Here is a 24,615-nt window from a genome sequence, read left to right on the forward strand (position 1 = left end):
CTTTCAAGGTCCTCGAACAGGTTAACCCTGTGGTCTATCGTTTAGCCCTTCCGCCACGCCTGGGTATCACCGACACCTTTCATGTGTCCCTCTTGAAACCTGTATACATATCCCAGTTTTCTGAGTCATCTGCCGGGACATCGGGTTCATCTACGGACGATTACGAGGTGAACGCTATTTTGGGGTACAAGGTGGTTGGTGGCAAAAAATTTTATTTGGTGAACTGGAAGGGTTACGGTCCTGAGGATAGGTCCTGGGAGTCTGCTGAGCGCATTCGGGCTCCGCAGCTCATTGCTGCCTTCGAGCGTAGCGAGGTCCAAGGAAGGGGGCCCTAGGAGGGGGGGTAATGTTAGGGGTCGAGTTCCCATCTCTGCACAGGGGGAATCTCGGGCCATCTCTGCTGCGGTCTCCCATTCTTCTCCTGCCGCAGTGGAGCCTGCTCAGCAGAGACGTCGGTCCCAGCGTCTTGCTCAGTCTGACTCTGTGCAAAGAGTTACTGCTGCTTTTTCTGCTTCTGCCATGGAAGTCAGTGCTGGGCAGTGGCGAGCAGACGCTTCTGGGACTAAGTCCTGCTTTTCTCGTTCTGAGCATGCCCAGAGTAAGATCTCTCAGTGGAGATCGAGGGTCACATGATCAGACACTGCAGCTAAGGTCCTGTAGGTGCTCACACTCTGTGGCAATCTCTCATTGGTCCTTCTGGGAAGATCCTGTACGTGCTGCAACTATTTAAGGCCCGCATGGCCGCATGGCCGTGCACTAGTATTTCTTTTATTTATGTACTTTGCGCCAGTGTGGTCTTGTATGAATGTGTTCAGGGACCCTGCTGAAATAAGCCCCTAGAATGCTGGCACCTCCGGCAAGGAGTTTGTATGCTTGTGTGTTCAGGGACCTCGCCTAAATAAGCACCTAGAATGCTGGCACCTCCGGCGAGGAGTTTCGTGTGCATGCAAGACCACTGACTCTTCTTGTTTAGACAGTTAGCCTGTGCCTATGTGGAGTCTAACAGGGCACAGTGCTTTGAGTTCACGGCTGCTCTGTGAAGTAACAGAGTTAGCTAACACCGCCATTTAGTTCCGCTATTTGCTAGCAGCAGGTTCTCCTGCATGGTGGACCCCGGGCTGCGAACGCATCTATCTTAATAAAATATATACATTCATTAGGTGCATTCCGCTAGCCCTAACAGTGACCTACAGGCCCTTAGTCAGCACTGCATTTCTGCCATGCAAGTTGCTGAACGAATTCAGGAATACTCCCAGATATCATTGTCTGTGAACACAGTTTGACATGCACCCATATGCAAAGAAGAACACAACATAATCAAGAAAATGCTCATTTCAAATCTACTGAAGCAAGACTGAGACCCTTATTCCATCAGTGTCACTTATGCTGGTTATTTATTTGGCTGCTCCATTGGCTATTCAGAGGGATCTGAAGCTGCAGTGTCTTCTCTACTTGTCATAGGAGATACTAAGCAACTCTACTGCATCCATGCAATTTCTCTATTATCAATTACTCAGAAACCCCTTTGACAAGCAGCCAGATCACCACACCAGGAATTTTTACACATATCTAGTGTAGTGGAGTAAGAGGCAAAACTGAGTATACAACCCCTGACAAAAATTATGGAATCACCGGCCTTGGAGGATGTTCATTCAGTTTGTAGAAAAAAGCAGGTCACAGATATGGCACAAAACTAAAGTAATTTCAAATAGCAATTTTCTGGCGAAACACTAAAAGAAATCAAGACCAAAAAAATATGGTAGTCAGTAATGGTTACTTTTTTTAAACAAGCATAGGGAAAAATTATGGAGTCACTCAATTATGAGGGAAAAAGTTATGGAATCATGAAAAACAAACAAACAAGAAAACACTCCAACACATCACTAGTATTTTGTTGCACCACCTCTGGCTTTTATAACAGCTTGCAGTCTCTGAGCCACGGACTTAATGAGTGCCAAACAGTACTCTTCATCAATCTGGCTCCAACTTTCTCTGATTGCTGTTGCCAGATCAGCTTTGCAGGTTGGAGCCTTGTCATGGACCATTTTCTTCAATTTCATCAAAGATTTTCAATTGGATTGAGATCCGAACTATTTGCAGGCCATGACATTGACCTTATGCGTCTTTTTTCAAGGAATGTTTTCACAGTTTTTGCTCTATGGCAGGATGCATTATCATCTTGAAAAATGATTTCATCATCCCCAAACATCCTTTCAATTGATGGGATAAGAAAAGTGTCCAAAATATCAACATAAACTTGTGCATTTATTGAAGATGTAATGACAGCCATCTCCCCAATGCCTTTACCTGACATTCAGCCCCGTATCATCAATGACTGTGGAAATTTGCATGTTCTCTTCAGGCAGTCATGTTTATAAATCTCATTGGGATGGCACCAAACAAAAGTTCCAGCATCATCACCTTGCCCAATGCAGATTCGCGATTCATCACTGAATATGACTTTCATCCAGTGTCCATTATTGCTTTTCCATAGCCCATTGTAACCTTGTTTTTTTCTGTTTAGGTGTTAATGATGGCTTTTGTTTAGCTTTTCTGTATGTAAATCCCATTTCCTTTAGGCAGTTTCTTACAGTTCGGTCACAGACATTGACTCCAGTTTCCACCCATTCATTCCTCATTTGTTTTGTTGTGCATTTCCTGTTTTGGAGACATATTGCTTTAAGTTTCCGGTCTTGACGCTTTGATGTCTTCCTTTTATCTACCAGTATATTTGCCTTTAACAAACTTTCCTTGTTGTTTGTATTTGATGCAGATTTTAGACACAGCTGACTGTGAACAATCAACGTCTTTTGCAACACTGCATGATGATTTACCCTCTTTTGATAGTTTGATAATCCTCTCCTTTGTTTCAATTGACATCTCTCATGTTGGAGCCATGATTCATGTCAGTCCACTTGGTGTAACAGCTCTCCATGGTGGGATCACTCCTTTTAAGATGCAGACTAACGAGCAGATCTAATTTGATGCAGGGGTTAGTTTTGGGAATGAAAATTTACAGGGCGATTCCCTAAGTTTTTCACTCATAATTGAGTGACTCTATAATTTATACCCTATGCTTGATTAAAAAAAGTAACTATTACTGACTACCAGATTTTTTGTTCTTGACTAGTGTTGAGCGATACCGTCCGATACTTGAAAGTATCGGTATCGGATAGTATCGGCCGATACCCGAAAAGTATCGGATATCGCCGATACCGATACCCGACACCAATACAAGTCAATAGGACACCAAGTATCGGAAGGTATCCTGATGGTTCCCAGGGTCTGAAGGAGAGGAAACTCCCCTTCTGGCCCTGGGATCCATATTAATATGTAAAATAAAGAATAAAAATAAAAAATATTGATATACTCACCCTCTGACGCGCCCTGGTTGTAACCGCCAGCCTCCGTTCATAAGAATGAGCGCTTGAAAGTCCTTAGATTACGTCGCGGCCTGTGATTGGTCACGGAGTGGTCACGTGACCGCAACGCGACCAATCACAAGCCGTGACGTCATCTAAGGTCTTTCAAGCGCTTGAAAGTCCTTAGATGACGTCTCGGCCTGTGATTGGTCGCGGAGTGGTCACGTGACTGCTCAAGCGACCAATCACAGGCCGCGACGTCATCTAAGGTCTTTCAAGCGCTCATTCTTAGGAACGGAAGCTGGCGGTTACATCGGTAAGGTCCAGGCTGCGTCGGAGAGGTGAGTATATCAATATTTTTTATTTTTATTCTTTATTTTACACATTAATATCGATCCCGATACCGATTCCCGATATCACAAAAGTATCAGATCTCGGTATCGGAATTCCGATACAGCAAATATCGGCCGATACCCGATACTTGCGGTATCGGAATGCTCAACACAGTTCTTGACTTCTTTTAGTGTTTCTTAAAACCAGAAAGTTGCCATTTGAAATGACTTTAGTTTTGTGCCATGTCTGTGATCTGCTTTTTTTCCACAAAATTAAACAACTGAATGAACATCCTCCAAGACTGATGATTACATAATTTTTGCCAGGGGTTGTACATATTCACCTATGCTAGTTTCGTGAGAATGACACAGTAAAAGTTATTCAATTAAAACACTAGGAAATCAATTCTAATATATTTTTTGAATAATTAGTGCTGCAAAAGTGGGAAATGTAGCATTAAATGGCTGTTATTAAAATCAAGGACTGTCTATGTAATGCATGAATCAACCCTATTTACCAGCCACTGTTTTATAGCTCATAGAGGTGATTATAATGGGAGCATCCAACTTTATGATGCCTTCAAGCCTTCATGACCTAATAGTGTATGTTATATAGTGTTTAACCTATTAATGCAAAATCGCATACACTTAGATGTGGTACCTAAGTTCATTCCGCCGTACATGTACTGTATGTGATTTCTTTAAACTGTTACCAGACAAAATTGAACAGTGAAATTTTAATAAAAAACTGATGTATTCTACACTAGAGATATACAGCTAGCTTGCCCAGTAACAATCACTTTTGATTCTCTAAGGCAGGTCATCTGAATTCAACAGCAGAGACAACAGTTAGAATTAACAATCTACTTCTACCTTATTCACTTAACAGGGATAAATATGGGAAATATTATTATCACAGATAAATCGCAACAAATATTTACAGTATAATTTACAGGCATCGGGCAATTATATGCATAGAAATACACTCACCGGCCACTTTATTAGGTACACCATGCTAGTAACGGGTTGGACCCCCTTTTGCCTTCAGAACTGCTTCAATTCTTCGTGGCATAGATTCAACAAGGTGCTGGAAGCATTCCTCAGAGATTTTGGTCCATATTGACATGATGGCATCACACAGTTGCCGCAGATTTGTCGGCTGCACATCCCAAAGATGCTCCATACAAGGCAGGATGGATCCATGCTTTCATGTTGTTTACGCCAAATTCTGACCCTACCATCCGAATGTCGCAGCAGAAATCGAGACTCATCAGACCAAGCAACGTTTTTCCAATCTTCTACTGTCCAATTTCGATGAGCTTGTACAAATTGTAGCCTCAGTTTCCTGTTCTTAGCTGAAAGGAGTGGTACCCGGTGTGGTCTTCTGCTGCTGTAGCCCATCTGCCTCAAAGTTCGACGCACTGTGTGTTCAGAGATGCTCTTAGGCCTACCTTGGTTGTAACGGGTGGCGATTTGAGTCACTGTTGCCTTTCTATCAGCTCGAACCAGTCTGCCCATTCTCCTCTGACCTCTGGCATCAACAAGGCATTTCCGCCCACAGAACTGCCGCTCACTGGATTTTTTTTCTTTTTCGGACCATTCTCTGTAAACCCTAGAGATGGTTGTGCGTGAAAATCCCAGTAGATCAGCAGTTTCTGAAATACTCAGACCAGCCCTTCTGGCACCAACAACCATGCCACGTTCAAAGGCACTCAAATCACCTTTCTTCCCCATACTGATGCTCGGTTTGAACTGCAGGAGATTGTCTTGACCATGTCTACATGCCTAAATGCACTGAGTTGCCGCCATGTGATTGGCTGATTAGAAATTAAGTGTTAACAAGAAGTTGGACAGGTGTACCTAATAAAGTGGCCAGTGAGTGTATATTGGTTAGTACATTTACAAGCATTATGTCCTCAAGATCAGTTATGGGTCTACAGTCCAACTTTGGTCAAACTGGGAAGGCTTTTTGAGCCCTGACAAAATCTAATAACACTTTCTGGGTTTCTTTACCATCAACCATGCTCCATCTCATCTTCAGCCTCTCCCAGGCCACACCCAGTACCATGAGTCTGTGCTGAAAGCAACGGTCCTGCTCACTCACATCCTCTGATCACCAGTTAAAGTCAGAGTCTATGATCACTTATTCTTTGGGTATCTTCAAAATCTGACCGTCGACAGCCATTTCCTCAATCTGGTAAAGTGGGGGGCTGGTCCTTGACTTTTGACTGGCATCGTCTAGGTTGTCATGTCAAAATGCTATTCCAATAATATCACATGTGTTATGCATAAACAAATGTAAACAACAAAGTAAGCATAATTGACATAGCTGCCTCTGGATTGACCAGCTATAAAACTGTCCTATTATTTATTCGATACAGTGAACACTGTAAAAATATATTAAATAAGGAACATTAAAAATGTAGCATTTTCATCATGGAATAAAAGGAAATCTAAACGTCTTATGTAAAAAAAAAAATGGTATCACTGAAATGTCATATTGTCCATTAAATAAATAAGCCCTCTAACAGCTGTTGTACCAATTTCCTATCTGGTCGTGTATCTTCAAACTAAGATTTTTTACATTTCTGTCAGAGGGGAATAGTGTTTGTTCAAATTGTTTGTATACACAGACTGCAGTGTGGCTCAGTGGTTAACACTGTTTCTTTACAGCACTGGGGTCCTGGGTTCAAATCCCACCAAGAATAATATTTGTAAGAAGTTTGTATACTCTCCTTGTGCTTGTGTGCATTTTCTCTGGGTTCTCTGGTTTCCTCCCTCATTCCAAAGACATACTGATAGGGAGCTTAAATCGTGAGCCCTAATAGGGACTGTAATAACAATATCTGTAAAGTTATGTGCAATTTTATGGCAACACAGATAGATAGATAGATAGATAGATAGATAGATAGATAGATAGATAGATAGATAGATAGATAGATAGATAGATAGATAGATAGATATAATAAATACATACCTATTTTGCTAGACTAATTTCTCAACCACATATGCCAAAACAATGCTGCAGGCTGTTGCTACATTTTGCATATTATGTATAGAGTACCAACCAACATAGCATTTTTGGCTATGGTCTTTTTTGTCAAAGATGGGGGAAAGTGTTTTAAAGATCGATAACAAAATAAAGGAAAAAATACATGTATATCTTTTTGCAAATCTGTTTTATCAGTCCAATTTGACAACCTTAGGCACCATGAAAATACTGCTGCTGGGAATGCACTGTACATACCTGTCACATGTATGCCCTTTTATTCAGGGGGATTTAAAATTGTTAACAAAAAATATATTTTTTTAGCAAAACTGTTGAAGCTGTCAAATTTAAAACCCATATACACTGCACACTACTTTTGGTAGGCTGTTTTTGCATTAGTTTTTTTTATTTTCAAATTTACCCCACCTAGCTTTTCTTGTTCCATCCTTGTTGTCCAGGGTTGAAACAGTGTGGTTGAGACATTTTGGAAATGTTATTCTTTTGAATAAAATTTATAGTTTATAGTAAAGAAAAGTAAAATTTATAGTAAAGAAAATATGTCACTGGCAATAGATAGGATAGTGTAAAAGACAAAAAGAAAATACCACAGCTAAGAATGTGGGAGCTGCTGGAAAAATGGTGCTTTGATACAGTACACAAATTGTAAATGTCATTTATTAGCCAATTTCTTTGGTATGACGATTTCGTCTAATGGCTTAAAAAAATAAACTCTGAATATTGAAAATGTTTCAAAATGTTGCAGCAAATTTCCCATATTTCATAAATAAGTGCAACTTTTATGGACTTAAATTTACCGATAGCAGAAAGTATAATGTGTCATGATAAAGTTATTAACATGTAAAGTGACACAAGTCAGAATTGAAAAGTGTCCCTGACCCTGCCCGGGTCTTTAAGGCTGAAAGGGGCTTGGTCCTTAAGGGGTTTAGTGTACTGTTTTTATATATGAGTAGAAGAGTACTACTCACATAAACGTGAATTCATAATGAGTGATTTTGTAAAGGGAGAATAATTGATGTTGGTCATTAGCTAAATTAAACATGTATTTAAAAAAAAAAAAAAAAAGAAAGGAACATTGGAGTATTTCCACTTGAAAATTGAAATCAAGCTTTTAAATTCAAATTTCCTGTTAATATTGTTATTAGTATTTATTTCTTTTTATTTCTCTTTTCTTTAACAGGTGTTTAAACTATGAATCCACTCTCGTGCAAAGTCCACAACACATAAGGCAAGTATGAAATTTTTACCATGCTGTAGGTCTAAAACTAAACAAACACTATACATATATGAATATATACAGGTGCTTCTCACAAATTAGAACATCATCAAAAAGTTAATTTATTTCAGATCTTCAATACAAAAACTGAAACTCATATATTATATAGAGTCAATACAAACAGAGTTATCTATTTCAAGTGTTTATTTCAAGTGTTTATTTCTGTTAATGTTGATGATTATTACTTACAGCCTATGACAACCCAAAAGTCATTATCTCAGTATATTAGAATAATTAACAAATAAAACACCTTCAAAGGTTTCCTAGGCATTTACAAAGGTCCCTTAGTCTGTTTCAGTAGGCTCCACAACCATGGGGAAGACTGCTGACTTGACAGATGTCCAGAAGGCAGTCATTGACACACTCTATAAGGAGGGTAAGCCACAAAACGTAATTGCTAAAGAAGTTGGCTGTTCACAGAGTGCTGTAGCCAAGCATATTAATGGAGAGTTGAGTGGAAGGAATAAGTGTGGTAGAAAAAGGTGCACAAGCAACCTGGATAACCTCAGCCTTTAACGGATTGTTAAGAAAAAGCCATTAAAAAATTGGGGTAGATTCACAAGAAGTGGATTGCTGCTGGAGTCATTGCTTCAAGAGCCACCACACACAGACGTATCCAGGACATGGGCTATAAGTGTCGCATTCCTTGTGTCAAGCCACTCATGACCAATAGACAACACCAGAAGCGTCTTACCTGGGTCAAGGAAAGAAAGAACTGGACTCAGTGGTCCAAGGTGTTGTTTTCAGGTGAATGTGCATTTTGCATTTTATTTGGAAATCTAGGTCCTAGAGTCTGGAGGAAGAGTGGAGAGGCACTCAGTCCAAGCTGCTTGAGGTTTACTATGAAGTTTCCAAAATCAGTAATGGTTTGGGGAGCCATGTCATCTGCTGGTATATGCCCACTGTGTTTTATGAAGACCAAAGTCAGAAATTTCGACATATGACTACAAGGACCATGAATCTCAGGCATGTGAAATGAGAGTTGGATGTACTTTTGGTAAGAGTTTGGACAATGTTCAGCAGAGTGCAAAAGTTTTAGGCAGGTATGGAAAAATGCTGCAAAGTAAGAATGCTTTAAAAAATAATAATGCTAAAAGTTTATCTTTATCAATTAACAAAATACAAAATTAAAGAAAAACAGTCAAATTAAAATATGTCTACTGTCCACAACATTGTCTATTTCATGGTGTCCTCAATGCTGAGGAAAGCAGGCATATACGTATCTATAATGAAATACGATCAGGAGGCATCTAATTTGCTCCAAATTTATTCAGGAGCAGGATAACATACAGCAGATGAGATTAAGATCTGTTTTCATTGTAAAAAAAGAACAAAGTCTTTGAAGTGATGATATGGCTTCAAAGAACTCTGATCTGAACATTAAGTTTGGATGGAAAAATTTGTGCAAGCCTACAGCCTAGTAGATCTGTAGTCAGTTCAGCAAGATGTTTGGAACTACAACCATGGAGAGTTCCTTCAAAAATTGTGTGCAACTGTACTTAGAAGTATTGATGCTTTGATGATAATTGGAACGCAAAGAATGGTCACAACAAATATTCTTTTGATTTAGAATTCACTATTTTTCACTCACTTTGCATTTTATGGATGAAAATATACTATTTACATTTTTATTTTTGAAAATGTTCTTCCTTTGCAGCATTTTTCCACACAGTATTGTACAACTTTTTTTGTAACCACATTGAAATGTCTGTAAAACTATAGGGGGTAGAGGAGACAGGGCTGAAACTGAGAACAAGGATGATCTCTCATCACCATACAATCAGAGAAAGAAGAATGGATCTACCCATGGCAATACATTTTTGTCTCCCCAATCATAACATTATGGACATGAAATTACTTGTATTAAAAGGTAACTTCAAATCTAAGAGAGACAGAAGAGTATGGGAATATAAGCTGATGATGGTTTTTGACAGTCTCAGTGCAGGAATGAATGTGTCACATGGATTTATGTCTTTTTACATTAACTAAGGAATTTGCTCCTCAGTCCATGTGGGGTCATCATAACAGAACCAGACCCCAATCAGAGGACAATAAAACATTCCTTATCTATGAACTCCTCCAATATTTATGGACATACCTGTTTATCACTCACACAATGGTAATTCTGCTTCACGTCGCCTGTCTTGTCTCTGGCATTTTTCTGTGCTGAGTTGTGCATAAATATGTGATTCTCCAGAATTTCTTTTAGTCTATGCCTGATGAAGAGACCCTGAGTAGTCTTGAAAGCTTGCAATTTGTTACCATCTTTTCAGTTAGCCATGAAAAGGTGTCCACCACTGAGGACTCTCAATTCTACATATTTTTCTATTAAACTATAGTACACTTTTAGATATAAACTGGAAAATATACAAATGCAGTAATTAACAACAAAAATATTTTGATGTAAATCAAATAGGTGTTGAATTTTATAATGTGCACAGATCTTACTGACTTCCATGTGATGTCCGATTTTCACAGATTGACAGAATATAGAAGATTAAAAAAATGTTTTCTATCTTTTCCACATCCAAGAAAATGTGATCACAATGTGATCATGCTCTGATCATAATCTGTTCAATCTGTGATCAAACTGTGGTCAGTGTTTGATCTGAGTGGGATTAGCATAATCGGCCCCATTATCTCAGATTATAAAGCATGCGGTCATGTTACCCTAACCATATAGTGTAGCTTGCATATGTCCTGCTGCATATAAATTGATCATTTTCATAATTCTTTTTGATTTTCTTCTCTCAATAGACTATATTGAGTTTTTACAGCTTTCGTTCAATAGTTTTTGAGAAGTGGGAAATAATTATTTTTTAACTGCGACTATGTACCTCACAGAGTGTTTATGATGCAAACAATTATTTTTGCACACCTGTTTCAGTAATACCGAAAGAATAGAAATGAAAAATTAGTAGGTATACATGCAACTTGTAAGAGCATGTTAACACTGGCCATTAAACAGACAAAACCTAAGATAGAAATAAAATGAACACATACTCTGCTGTAAGAAAAAATCAATAGTGCATATAAATACACTGTTTTTGGTTTAAAAAAAATGTGTAAAAGCCATCGAACCAGTGCCAAGGTGTACCCACTTGGGATGGTCCTAACCTCTAGCATTAAAACCTTACTATGGGTCAAAAATGAGCTCAATGTGAATAATGGACGAGCAGTATATTCACTGACCTTGTTGTCAAGGATTGGGGTAAAGTGTGTATAGAATAGAAAACAAAACAAAGAAGAAATACATGTTTAACTTTTTATTAATCTGCTTTATCAGTCCAATTAGACAATCTTAGCTGTCATTACAATACTGCATGATCTTGCCACATTTGTCTTTCTGGCATTTGTATGCCTGTTTTTGCCAGGGGATTTAATTTTGTTAACAAAAAAAAACTAGTTTTAGGACAACTATTTAATTAAATATAAAATCAATTCACGTTGCACCAATCCTGTGTGTAGGCTGTTTTAACATTAGGCTTTTTGATGTTACAATAAGTGTGGCTAAGCATGTTTGGAAATGTCATTCACGTGTACAAACTCTATGTTAAAGGAAAAAATGTCCTTGGCAATTAATGGGAAACTGTAAAAGAAAAAAACATCAATCTATTCTATTCTAACCTGTCACACTGTCATTATACTGTATGTGGCACATGAATTGCCGGCTTTTCTTCTATCTATGTAATATATATATACATATATATATATATATATATATATATATATATATGTATCACTGACATATATATATATATATATATACATCTATTCTATGTGTATCTATCTATTCTATCTGTTCTATTCTAACCTGTCACACTGTGATCATACTGTATGCGGCGCATGAATTACCGGCTTTTCTTCCATCTATGTAATATATATATATATATATATATATATATATATATATATATATATATATATATATATATATATATATATATATATATAGTAAAGAAAAAGGAACAGCACAACACAAGTACTTATCTTCGGGTGCAAGGCCCCAGGTAACCAGTCCAACGATTACTTCAGATACTCAGAGACTCAAAAAAGAGGCAGCACTCCATATTCAAAGTGAAACATGTGGTAGGTTTAATCGACCCACATAGCCGGGCGACGTTTCAGCTCAAACTTGATAAAGGCTCAGTTTGAGCTGAAACGTCGCCCGGCTATGTGGGTCGATTAAACCTACCACATGTTTCACTTTGAATATGGAGTGCTGCCTCTTTTTTGAGTCTCTCTCTCTCTCTATATATATATATATATATATATATATATATGTGTGTGTCACTGACATCTATTCTATTCTAATCTGTCTGTCACTGCGATTTTACTGTACGTGGTAAATGAATTGTCGGATTTTATTCTATCTTTTACCGAATATTAGCGGCTTTTTCCGATTTTAAGAAAAATGCTTATGTTACTGATCACGAATCCGAATGTACCATATTTGTGCCTAATTTATGTTTGGCGATCAATTTCCAAACATATGCGCTCATCTTTACTCTTGAACAATGATGGGTGAACCCGTGGATGTTCGTGCTGGTGAGTTTGGTCAAACATGGAAAAAAAGTTTGGGTCAGGTAGCAAATGGAGGGGCCGGATCATCTATTGTTTGCCACGTCCAGGTTGTAAACCTCATATCGCAGACATGCATTACGGCATGGGACAATATGTCTTATTTTCAATTTGGACAGATAATGGACATGGTTGTTTATTATTTTTCTTTTTCACAAAGAACAGGGGCTTAAAGGGAATGAGGGTAAGGTGAGTATCATGGTTATTATTTAATGTTTTTTTACAGGTGACAAGGGCTTAAATGGATTAGGCGTAAGGTGAGTATAACTGTGCTTTTTAATTTTTATCTCAAATAAAGGAGTCAGTGTCTTTCTTTCAAAAAATGATTTTATTCTTTCTGTGCCTTTTTTGCAATCTAACTATGGGATTAGTAATGGAGAAGCATCTTTGGCACCCGAAACATTGGGTGTTTACCACACTTTGATCTGCATGACACCGTGGGAACTGCTGCTCTCTGGCCATAGTCTTACCACGATCAGAGCTGCTGGTGTTTTTCACGCTGTCACGCAGATCACAGAATGGGAAACACCTGATGCTCCAGGTGCCAAACCCAAAATGTAACATGGACTTCATGGGGAATCCACCTGTAGACTTCCACTGAAAAAAAATAGTATACTGTGTTTACATATACTGTACATTTTATTGCAATGATGTGATATAGGACTCTCTGTCAAATGCCACCATGTCTGTCATCCATCACGCATCCATTACCCTTAGTTAAAAAAATTATATTTTAACTTTTGCTTTTTTTTGTGACATAAATTTGGATTAAATTAGTATTATGACAAATTGTTTAGTTTAATTCACTAGAAAAAGTTAAAAGGGTTGGCCATCTTCTAGACATTTGTTTTTACTTAAGTGCATATATTTTGGCATAAAAATAAATGTTTCAATTCACATCATTTATCTTTCAAGGGCTCTTTGTTTCCCTACACATTCAACCTGGCAGCTGATACATGCTGCAAGATCCATGGGCAGCATAAGATAGTGTTTGCATGATTCAAGTCATATACTGTATGTTTAACTCAGAAATGCTGTTATGTTTCAGACACATGCATAGTTTAAAAACCACTGAGTCTTCTCCTGGCCTTCTGCCCTTAAGTGATAGATCCAGGATAGCTAGCAGGAAGAAGCTACTGGGAATAAATAGGTGACTATTAAACTATGTTTTTCTCTGAAATACCCCAGCTTTTCAGAGTTAATGTAGTTTTGGCCATAAATAAGCTGAGAGGAGTTCAGAAAAAGACAGAACAGAGTCACAAACTTTCATGTTAGACTGCCAGAAGAAGACAAACACATGTAAATGGGTTATGGAAGTGCGACAACATAATCAAATAGTGACTGCAAAACCAACCTTAAGAACAGACGTGGAAGAGAGACCCCCAACGCGCGTTTCATTGTAGTGCTTCTTCGGAGGGCGTCCTTCTCTCCTGGCAAGGTAGCGTTTTCAAGCAATATATTTACTATAGAGTTTCAGTAATCTGGCTGTGGCTTCTCAGACTTTTTTTTATTATACTGATTAGCTCTATATCTAATTGTTTACAAACATTATTTATTGCACTTGCAATTTTTTGAGCCTCAATACTCTGCTTTGTTTTTGCCCTTCCTATACTGCTGCCTGTGTTATTTTGTTATTCACTATCTGAGACAGTCCTTTGGTTTTTCTATATGGTACAATTGGGACAAATTGGATACTTTTTTGCATGGTAATCTAACCTTATCAGACGTGGTACTTAGGTGTCACTATCCCAGTTCTGTACTTTGTCTATTTATTTTAATGACTCTTTTTTGTACAATATTTGTAATAAAATTATTACTTATTAACTCTCAATTGCTCTGAGGCCCATTTCTTTTTTGGTTACAAAGCACTCCATTAGCCTCTTCCTAAGGAAAAGTAGCTTTTTTAATGCGAGGGTCATTATAGCACTCAGGAGAAATTGATTTACAAATTTTGGTGTATGTTTTCTCTTATTACTTCTTGTGAAATTAAAAAATTTGGGATAAAGAAAAATCATAATTGAGAAATATAATTTTTCTAATTTCATATGCCAATGTTAAAAAAGTCTCAAAAGCAAATATAGGTTTGAAATGTTCGATTCACCCCAAGATGAATTCCTTCAGGAATGTAGGTGCCAAAATAGTGTCACTTGTGGGAGAGTCAAACTGCTTTGGTTCCTCAGGGAATTTGAAAGAGTGACATGTCATACACCAAACAAAATTGCACAACAAAAGTCAAACAACCCTCTTTAAAATTCCGATGTTTATACGGTAGTTTCTGAGCACGTGTTGGGTATTGACATGCACAAGATACGTTGTTTTATTAATTTTTGGGCCTATTTTCTCCTATTACCACTTGTGCAAATTAAACATTTAGGTATTAATCAACATTTTAGTAGGAAAAAAACATATGCCCTAATGCATCAAAGCAATTTAGTAAGAATTCTGGCATAAATTGCTTTGACAAGTAGCAAACTTTTGGTGCAACTCATTGTTTTGGAAAAGTTTTCCAACATTTGGTGTTTTCACCCCAGCTTCCCTTAGGTATGCCAAAATGACCAGAGCTGGTTGAGACTGTGGTATGACTGGGCAAGGTAAAGGCATGATAGTAAGATTCATCTAATTCATGATGATTTAATATATCCAGTGTCGCACATAGAGTTGCACTCCGTTTGCTCCTAATTCAAGAAGAGGCATGAACTTTTTGATGAATTAGCATCGTCTGACTCTACCCAGCCGCTCTTATCAGGAGGGCCCATCTTGATGAGTCAGGGTCTTTATTTTTAATTTTCACATTCCAATGATAAAAAATTCTGTGAAGCCCCAAAGGGTTCAGTTTTTGTCCACCGATATCAGGTATTATCGCATTGTAGCATTTGGAAAAAGTTATATAACAAATGGTGGGCTCCATTTTATCTTGTTACCCCTTACAAAATGTAAAAATTTGAAGCTAAATCAGCATTTGAGTGGAATTTATTTTTTCTTTTTCACAGCTCAATGTTACAAAACTTCAGTAATGCACCAAAAGGTTTAAAATGCTTGTAACATCCATAGAATATTCATTGAGGGGTATAATTTCCAAAATGAGACTTGTGGGAGGTTTTCTCTCTGTTGATACCTCTGGAGCTCTTCAAATGCAACTTAATAATCCAAATCGGGTTTACAACTACATTTGGGACTTTCATGCTTTTGAAAGAAATTAAATCAATTGTGAAGTCAAATATTCTTTTGTTATATCATTAAAGTGAAAATTTGAGGCTAAAGCAACATTTTAGTGGAAAAAATGTAATTTGTTTTTTCATTCAAGTTTGGATACATTTTTATGTAGAGCCCAGAGGTTTAACCCCTTCACCCCCAAGGGTGGTTTGCACGTTAATGACCGGGCCAATTTTTACAATTCTGACCACTGTCCCTTTATGAGGCTATAACTCTGGAACGCTTTGACGGATCTTGGCGATTCTGACACTGTTTTCTCGTGACATATTGTACTTCATGTTAAAGGTAAAATTTATTCGATATAACTTGCGTTTATTTGTGAAAAAAATGGAAATTTGGCGAAAATTTTGAAAATTTTGCAATTTTCCAACTTTGAATTTTTGTGCCCTTAAATCACAGACATATGTCACGCAAAATACTTAATAAGTAACATTTCCCACATGTCTACTTTACATCAGTACAATTTTGGAACCAAAATTTTTTTTGTGACGGAGTTATAAGGGTTAAAAGTTGACCAGCAATTTCTCATTTTTACAACACCATTTTTTTTTAGGGACCACATCTCATTTGAAGTCATTTTGAGGGGTCTATATGATAGAAAATACTCAAGTGTGACACCATTCTAAAAACTGCACCCCTCAAGGTGCTCAAAACCACATTCAAGAAGTTTATTAACCCTTCAGGTGTTTCACAGGAATTTTTGGAATGTTTAAATAAAAATGAACATTTAACTTTTTTTCACACAAAATTTATTTCAGCTCCAATTTGTTTTATTTTACCAAGGGTAACAGGAGAAAATGGACCCCCAAAGTTGTTGTACAATTTGTCCTGAGTACGATGATACCCCATATGTGGGTGTAAACCATTGTTTAGGCGCATGGCAGAGCTTGGAAGGGAAGGAGCGCCATTTGACTTTTCAATGCAAAATTGACTGGAATTGAGATGGGACGCCATGTTGCGTTTGGAGAGCCCCTGATGTGCCTAAACATTGAAACTCCCTACAAGTGACACCATTTTGGAAAGTAGACCCCCTAAGGAACTTATCTAGATGTGTGGTGAGCACTTTGACCCACCAAGTGCTTCACAGAAGTTTATAATGCAGAGCCGTAAAAATAAAAAATCATATTTTTTCACAAAAATGATCTTTTCGCCACCAATTTTTTATTTTCCCAAGGGTAAGAGAAGAAATTGGACCCCAAAAAATGTTGTGCAATTTGTCCTGAGTACGCTGATACCCCATATGTGGGTGTAAACCATTGTTTGGGCGCATGGCAGAGCTTGGAAGGGAAGGAGCGCCATTTGACTTTTCAATGCAAAATTGACTGGAATTGAGATGGGACGCCATGTTGCGTTTGGAGAGCCCCTGATGTGCCTAAACATTGAAACTCCCTACAAGTGACACCATTTTGGAAAGTAGACCCCCTAAGGAACCTATCTAGATGTGTGGTGAGCACTTTGACCCACCAAGTGCTTCACAGAAGTTTATAATGCAGAGCCGTAAAAATAAAAAATCATATTTTTTCACAAAAATGATCTTTTCGCCCCCAATTTTTTATTTTCCCAAGGGTAAGAGAAGAAATTGGACCCCAAAAAATGTTGTGCAATTTGTCCTGAGTACGCTGATACCCCATATGTGGGTGTAAACCATTGTTTGGGCGCATGGCAGAGCTTGGAAGGGAAGGAGCGCCATTTGACTTTTCAATGTAAAATTGACTGGAATTGAGATGGGACGCCATGTTGCGTTTGGAGAGCCCCTGATGTGCCTAAACATTGAAACTCCCTACAAGTGACACCATTTTGGAAAGTAGACCCCCTAAGGAACTTATCTAGATGTGTGGTGAGCACTTTGACCCACCAAGTGCTTCACAGAAGTTTATAATGCAGAGCCGTAAAAATAAAAAATCATATTTTTTCACAAAAATGATCTTTTCGCCCCCAATTTTTTATTTTCCCAAGGGTAAGAGAAGAAATTGGACCCCAAAAAATGTTGTGCAATTTGTCCTGAGTACGCTGATACCCCATATGTGGGTGTAAACCATTGTTTGGGCGCATGGCAGAGCTTGGAAGGGAAGGAGCGCCATTTGACTTTTCAATGCAAAATTGACTGGAATTGAGATGGGACGCCATGTTGCGTTTGGAGAGCCCCTGATGTGCCTAAACATTGAAACTCCCTACAAGTGACACCATTTTGGAAAGTAGACCCCCTAAGGAACTTATCTAGATGTGTGGTGAGCACTTTGACCCACCAAGTGCTTCACAGAAGTTTATAATGCAGAGCCGTAAAAATAAAAAATCATATTTTTTTCACAAAAATGATCTTTTTGCCCCCAATTTTTTATTTTCCCAAGGGTAAGAGAAGAAATTGGACCCCAAAAAATGTTGTGCAATTTGTCCTGAGTACGCTGATACCCCATATGTGGGTGTAAACCATTGTTTGGGCGCATGGCAGAGCTTGGAAGGGAAGGAGCGCCATTTGACTTTTCAATGCAAAATTGACTGGAATTGAGATGGGACGCCATGTTGCGTTTGGAGAGCCCCTGATGTGCCTAAACATTGAAACTCCCTACAAGTGACACCATTTTGGAAAGTAGACCCCCTAAGGAACTTATCTAGATGTGTTTTGAGAGCTTTGAACCCCCAAGTGTTTCACTACAGATTATAACGCAGAGCCGTGAAAATAATTCTTTTTTTTTTCTCAAAAATGATTTTTTAGCCCTCAGCTTTGTATTTTTACAAGGGTAACAGAATAAATTGGACCCCAAAATTTGTTTTCCAATTTGTCCTGAGTACGCTGATACCCCATATGTGGGGGGGAACCACTGTTTGGGCGCATGACAGAGCTCGGAAGGGAAGGAGCGCCATTTGGAATGCAGACTTAAATGGATTGGTCAGCAGCCGTCACGTTGCATTTGCAGAGCCCCTGATGTACCCAAACAGTACAAACCCCCCACAAGTGACCCCATATTGGAAACTAGACCTCCCAAGGAACTTATCTAGATGTGTTTTGAGAACTTTGAACCCCCAAGTGTTTCACTAAAGTTTATAGCGCAAAGCCGTGAAAATAAAAATTCTTTTTTTTTTTTCACAAAAATGATTTTTTAGCCCCCAGTTTTGTATTTTCACAAGGGTAACAGGATAAATTAGACCCAAAAAGTTGTTGTCCAATTTGTCCTGAGTACGCTGATACCCCATATGTCGGGGGGAACCACTGTTTGGGCGCATGACAGAGCTCGGAAGGGAAGGAGCGCCATTTGGAATGCAGCCTTAAATGGATTGGTCTGCAGGCGTCACGTTGCATTTGCAGAGCCCCTGATGTACCCAAACAGTACAAACCCCCCACAAGTGACCCCATATTGGAAACTAGACCTCCCAAGGAACTTATCTAGATGTGTTGTGAGAACTTTGAACCCCCAAGTGTTTCACTACAGTTTATAATGCAGAGCCGTGAAAATAAAACATCTTTTTTTTCCCACAAAAATGATTTTTAGCCCCCCAAATTTTTATTTTCCTAAGGATAACAAGAGAACTTGGACCCCAGAAGTTGTTGTTCAATTTGTCCCGAGTACGCTGATAACACATATGTTGGGGTAAACCCCTTTTTGGGCGCACGGGAGAGCTCGGAAGGGAAGGAGCACTGTTTTACTTTTTCAACGCAGAATTGGCTGGAATTGAGATTGGACGCCATGTCGCGCTTGGAGAGCCCCTGATGTGCCTGGACAGTGGAAACCCCCCAATTCTACCTGAAACCCTAACCCAAACACACCCCTAACCCTAATCCCAACGGTAACCCTAACCACACCCCTAGCCCTGACACACACATAATTCTAATCCCAACCCTAATCCAAACGTAAATGTAATCCAAACCCTAACCCTAACTTTAGCCCCAACCCTAACTTTAGCCCCAACCCTAACTTTACCTCCAACCCTAGCCCTAACCCTAACCCTACCCCTAACCCTAACCCTAAACGTGACTGAAATACGTGGCACTGAAATACGTGGCACTGAAATACGTGGCACTGAAATACGTGGCACTGAAATACGTGCAACTGAAATACGTGGTACTAAAATATGTGGCACTGAAATACGTGATACGTGGCACTGAAATACGTGGCACTGAAACACGTGGCACTGAAATACGTGATACGTGGCACTGAAATACATGGCACTGAAATACGTGGCACTGAAATACGTGGCACTGAAATACGTGGCACTGAAATACGTGGCACTATGACTGTCAGAAAATGTTCATTAAACGGTTAGGGGTGAGGTTAGGGGTAGAGTTAGGGTTAGGGTTTGGATCCCTTTATCACCTTGATGGTGGTGGGTGGCTTTTCAGTGTGTTTTCTGTTTTTTTTCGATAAAAATGCATGCGTTTTTAACGCAAACAAACGCATGTGCTTAAAAACGCAAGAAAATACTGCAGGTTGTATTTCTGAAAATGAACGCATGCAGAAAAAAACCGCATGCGTTTGAAAACGCGACCAAACGCGTACAAAAAAACCGCATGCGTTTTCAATGTTAAATATAGGGAAAAAACGCATGCGTTTTTTGTGCAAAAAACGCTGCAGACAAAAACGGAAGTGTGAAACCAGCGACGCTTTTTATAGCAAAAAAGTTTTTGCGTCTCCACATTTTGAGACCTATAATTTTTCCACATTTGCTCCACAGAGTCATGTGAGGTTTTGTTTTTTGCGGGACGAGTTGACGTTTTTATTGGTAACATTTTCGGACACGTGACCGTTTTTGATCGCTTTTTATTCCGATTTTTGTGAGGCAGAATGACCAAAAACCTGCTATTCATGAATTTCTTTTGGGAGAGGCGTTTATACCGTTCCGGGTTTGGTAAAATTAATAAAGCAGTTTTATTCGTCGGGTCAGTATGATTACAGCGATATCTCATTTATATCATTTTTTTTATGTTTTGGCGCTTTTATACGATAAAAACTATTTTATAGAAAAAATAATTATTTTGGTATCGCTTTATTCTCAGGACTATAACTTTTTTATTTTTTTGCTGATGATGCTGTATGGCGGCTTGTTTTTTGCGGGACAAGATGACGTTTTCAGCGGTACCATGGATATTTATATCAGTCTTTTTGATCGCGTGTTATTCCACTTTTTGTTCGGCGATATGGTAATAAAGCGTTGTTTTTTGCCTCGTTTTTTTTTTTTTTTTCTTACGGTGTTTACTGAAGGGGTTAACTAGTGTGGCAGTTTTATAGATTGGGTCGTTATGGACGTGGCGATACTAAATATGTGTACTTTTATTGTTTTTTTTTAAAAATTTAGATAAAGAAATGTATTTATGGGAATAATATTTTTTTTTTTTTTTCATTATTTTGGAATATTTTTTTTTATTTTTTTTTACACATTTGGAAATTTTTTTTTTTACTTTTTTACTTTGCCCCAGGGGGGGACAATACAGATCGGTGATCTGCCAGTTTGCATAGCACTCTGACAGATCACCGATCTGCGAGAAGTACAGGCTGCTTCACAGTGCCTGCTCTGAGCAGGCTTCTGTGAAGCCACCTCCCTCCCTGCAGGACCCGGATCCGCGGCCATCTTGGATCCGGGTCTGGAGCAGGCAGGGAGGGAGGTAAGACCCTCGCAGCAACGCGATCACATTGCGTTGCTGCGGGGGGCTCAGGGAAGCCCGCAGGGAGCCCCCTCCCTGCGCGATGCTTCCCTGCATCGCCGGCACATCGCGATCATGTTTGATCGCGGTGTGCCGGGGGTTAATGTGCCGGGGGCGGTCCGTGACCGCTCCTGGCACATAGTGCCGGATGTCAGCTGCGATATGCAGCTGATACCCGGCTGCGATCGGCCGCGCTCCCCCCGTGAGCGCGGCCGATCGGCTATGACGTACTATCCCGTCGGCGGTCATACGGGCCCACCCCACCTCGACGGGATAGTACGTCAAATGTCGGGAAGGGGTTAACAAACTTCCTGAATATGGTTTTGAATACTTTGATAAGTGCACTTTTTAAAATGTGGTCTTGACTGGTGTTTTACTGTCATTAAAAAGTAAACTGATAACTATAAAACTATGATTTCTAAATTTCTTTGAAAAAAATCCTTAACACATACAAAAAATGTTTCATAGAATCATAGAGTGTTAGAGTTGGAAGGGACCTCAAGGGTCAACCTATCTAACCCCCTGCTCAATGCAGGATTCACTTAACCACCTCAGATAGATGTCTGTCCAGCCTCTGTTTGAAGACTTTCAGTGAAGGAGAACTCACCACCTGTTGTGGCAGCCTGTTCCACCCATTGATCACCCTCACTGTCAAAAAGTTTTTTCTAATATCTAATATGTATCTTCTCCCTTTCAAATTCATTTCATTACTTCTCGAATTTCCATCTGCAAATGAGAATAAGGATGATCCCTCTACACTGTGACATCCCTTCAGATATTTGTAGACAGCTATTAAGTCTCTTTTTAGCCTTGTTTTCTGCAAGCTAAACATTACAAGATCCTTTAATCAATCCTTGTAGGTCATACCTTGCAGTCCACTCACCATCCTGGTAGCTCTATTTTGGACTTGCACCCATTTTTCATTGTCTTTTTAAAAATGTGGTCCCCAGTACTGGACACAGTATTCCAGATGGGGCCTGACCAAGGAGGAGTAGAGGGGGTAATTGATTCACTTAATCTAGACTCTATGCTTCTCTTCCTTGTTTGAAAAATCATGTTGTAAAGAAGACATATGGTAAATTATTTTTAATAACTATTTTGTGTGGCATGACTATTTGTTCTAAGGGAATACAAATTCAAAATATTCTGCACATTTCAAATATTTTCAAAAGCAAAAAATATGTTGATCTAAATTTAACACATACATAAATACAAAGTGTCATGAAAATGTCCTGCTGGGTGAGGGAGAAGCGAGGTGCACAACAATGAGAAGAGGATGGGGAGTCCAAACACTAGAAAAGGTGGAGTAGAGACCCATACATTTATCTCAACACATCCTGTCTTCCCTTATGTCCCTAAATAGGTTCCGCACCTGTCGCTGAGCAGGAACCTATTTCCTGGCTGCGCCTAGCAATAGACCCTGGATAGTTAGGGGACATTTGGAGCACTAGTCAGCCCCCACTACAATTGAAGACAATGCAGGAAGATAAATGAGGGAATACACTTAGATTGAAATGACACAAGAGAGCTCATTCCAGCAATCCTCCACGAGGCTCCATGAAGAAACTATACGACTTCTAGCACTTACATCAGACAGGGGCATATAGAGCTGTCACGAGCATCTTGATGAAGCGACTAAAGATATTTAATCCTCCAGCAATGTTGTGTTAATCAGCAGCAGATGGTGGAGATCACCATTAGGTCCTAGAGGGAGAAGGATATCACTCCACAGCAGAGATTGATCCATAATGTGCTTGCACAGCCTGGCGCAATGACCTATAGATCCAGATCCAGATTGACTGTCTGTCACACCTGACACACCGGTGACAGAAAAACAATCTCAGAATCATTAGTCACTTAAAAACATTTATTTGAACATACACTGATGCATCAGATTTGGAAAATCTAGCTAAGTAAGGAAGGTCAAAACTTGCTTAGAAAATAAAAAGCTTAACAATATTCTAATATAAACAATATAGTCAACTCATCACTGAAACATCTACATAACCTAGTGAAGAAATATTAATTCCAGGCTGTGTAACTGTCTACCAAATGGAAGAAACCTATTACTGTATTTATCTGATGTTATCAAAAGTTTTAGGAATTAATATTAATCATTTATTTCTTGGATGGTATGTAATTCTAAGTATTTACAGTATAACAGGAGGGGAGGATAAAGCTCAGCATAAACTTCCAAACACTTTTTGGAAGTTTGTGCTGAGCTTTATCCTCCCCTTCTGTTCTATGTTGCCGCAATCACCAGCTGGACTAGCACCTTCCAGGTACATATCAAACCAGGACTTCACATTGCAGTGTGGTAAGCTGTTTTTTCTTTCTATTCACCGTATAGTTTAGCAGTAATATAGAATTTTGTGAGCTTCACTCAACAGTATTGTGCTGTGAAAAGACTAAATGAACTTAACACATTTGTGAATGTACTTTCAATAAAGCCAGGATTGCTTTGAGTTGAGGGAGAGTAAAGGTATATTTAGTCTTGCCCCAAATGTATTCTGACTCATCTACTCATCTGTAATACTGTTTAGGGACATTGTATCTATCAGCATCTGTCCTTCAGGGCCATTGAGGAATAAACAAGTTACAGTTGACTTAAAGCAATTAGATGTAATTGGAAAGGCCCAATTTAGACAAAGCATCATGATCGTCTTTGGTGCTTGGCATTGTAGGAAATGACACAGTTTAAGTCTGAATAAATTAAAATCCCAATGTAAAGGCCCCGTCTCACATAGCGAGATCGCTAGCGAGATCGCTGCTGAGTCACAAGTTTTGTGACGCAACAGCGACCTCCATAGCGATCTCGCTATGTGTGACACGTACCAGCGATCAGGCCCCTGCTGCGAGATCGCTGGTCGTGTCGGAATGGCCTGGACCTTTTTTTGGTCGTTGAGGCCCCGCTGACATTGCTGAATCGGTGTGTGTGACACCGATCCAGCGATGTCTTCACTGGTAACCAGGGTAAACATCGGGTTACTAAGCGCAGGGCCGCGCTTAGTAACCCGATGTTTACCCTGGTTACCAAAAAAAACAAACAGTACATACTCGCCTTTCGGTGTCCAGGTCCCTTGCCGTCTGCTTCCTGCTCTCACTGACTGCCGGCCGTACAGTGAGAAGTGAGAGCACAGCAGTGACGTCACCGCTGCGCTCTGCTCTCAGTGTACGGCCGGATCTCAGTCAGAGCAGGAAGCAGACGG

At 39.2% G+C, this 24,615-nt stretch overlaps 1 protein-coding gene across 3 annotated transcripts in view; it reads left to right on the forward strand.

The window, feature by feature from the left end:
- LINGO2 (leucine rich repeat and Ig domain containing 2) overlaps positions 1 to 24,615 on the forward strand; it is a 1,932,610-nt gene that overhangs the window by 572,258 nt on the left and 1,335,737 nt on the right. For all 3 annotated transcript variants that reach the window (XM_077249262.1, XM_077249261.1, XM_077249263.1), the window contains exon 3: positions 7,882 to 8,001. The gene's annotated coding sequence lies outside the window, so the exon portion shown is untranslated. The remainder of the gene's footprint in view (positions 1 to 7,881; positions 8,002 to 24,615) is intronic.

Source organism: Ranitomeya variabilis, chromosome 1 (genome assembly GCF_051348905.1).
Source record: "Ranitomeya variabilis isolate aRanVar5 chromosome 1, aRanVar5.hap1, whole genome shotgun sequence".
Taxonomy (NCBI): Eukaryota; Metazoa; Chordata; class Amphibia; order Anura; family Dendrobatidae; genus Ranitomeya; species Ranitomeya variabilis.